This window comes from Anoplophora glabripennis, unplaced genomic scaffold (assembly GCF_000390285.2).
Source record: "Anoplophora glabripennis isolate ALB-LARVAE unplaced genomic scaffold, Agla_2.0 scaffold616, whole genome shotgun sequence".
NCBI classification, from domain to species: Eukaryota; Metazoa; Arthropoda; class Insecta; order Coleoptera; family Cerambycidae; genus Anoplophora; species Anoplophora glabripennis.
In genome coordinates, this window is record NW_019416754.1 from 188,144 (window position 1) to 189,825 (window position 1,682).

Below are 1,682 nucleotides of genomic sequence, written 5' to 3' on the forward strand. Positions count from 1 at the left end.
ATACGTTTGATATGAGTGAAAGGTTAGTATAGATTTAGGGAAGTCTCTGAATTTATGAATGTATCTACCAACGTTTTATTGATTGGTGCAAAGAAACAAACATTACATAAGTTGTATTCAAATTGATGGTACATTTCTCAAACTTAGTAAATAAAATGAAGGCATCAACGCTTTGGTCACAATATTCATGTTGCGGTCAATCTTGGATATCAAGAAGGGGATTGATATTCAAAGTTACGCGTTTTTCTCAAGAGACAAAATGAGGGATATGTACCGAAAAAATAGTGGGTATTTACAAAGGAGCAAGTTGATTGCTTTTTGAATTGTACACATGATAATTTATATTCGATGAAGGTAAACGCTTTAAAAATAAAAGGACAAAAACTTCTTTATAGGTCGTCCTATTATTGGGGGTGGCCGGCACATGCCGTTCTAATGAATTAACAATTGATAATGTTGAAGATGTGAAATCTGCCTTAATTATAAAAATTTCCAATACCAAAACCAAGAGACCATGTTCTTTTACTATGCTGGGAGACAATTATTTAAAAGTTTATAGAAAATATGTTGCTTTACGTCCATCCGGATTGGTAGAACGTCGATTATTTCTCAGGTATGTTAGTGGAAAGTGTGATTGAATGTAGGTCGGTATTCATAAAATCAGTGAAGAGTACACAAATACACACACAAGTACACAAATGAGAGAAGAGTACAGTGAACACGCATTACGACGAACGTCTGCTACCACTTTAGTTGACGGCGGTGGTGACCTCACTTGTCTTAAAAGACCCGGAGGATGGAAATCGAGCACTGTGGCGAAAGGTTACATTGAAGAGTCATTTTTGTATAAAGAAAATATTGCGAAAAGAATATTGAAAGTTGATGGTGGTAATTTCTGATTTCACAACATATCTGAAAATAGTATAACTATTAATGAAAACGTGTTGAACTGCCTTGAGAATTGCTCCAAGAATGAGGGTAGTGGCAGTTTCAATGGTTTAATTAATTTTAATACTTGTACAAACTGTGTATTTAATATCAATGTGGATGAAGAAAAAATATTGTAAATATTGTTCAATAAACTTTTATAACTTAAAACTTGATTAACACTTTTAATCTTGATATGAATTGTTGATAAGATACCATTTTTTTCTCAGTAATGAAAAGACCTCTGACAAAAAATGTCATAGTTTTGTAACAGTTGGAGAAGTTACTTTTCTTTCATCTTGCCGGATAATCCGTTATACTATAGAAGGTAAAGTAGAGTTATAACTATTGTCATTATTAAAATAAGTTGATTAGTAAAATTAATAAATACCAAGTGCATATTTTTTGTCATTGATCCATGTATTTTCAGTATGTGGACAAAGTAGCACAAAAATGAATGCAGTAGCCACAAAAAAATTATCATGGGTTGTCCTTCGGTGGTAGTGTACAACAAAACTAAATGAATTCCTACAAATGGAAAAAGCTAAAACACAATTATTTTACATTAGTTATAATTGTAGATATATCCACAGTTTTTGACCGATAATTTTTTAAGTTATCACCTTGATTATCTATATTATATTAGATATAAAACTAAAACGCAAAATATTCCTAAAACAATACATATGTAATTGTAGTTGCGATGTAACTGTTTCTTTTAACGCTGTTGTACATAATTGCAAATAGACTAATCT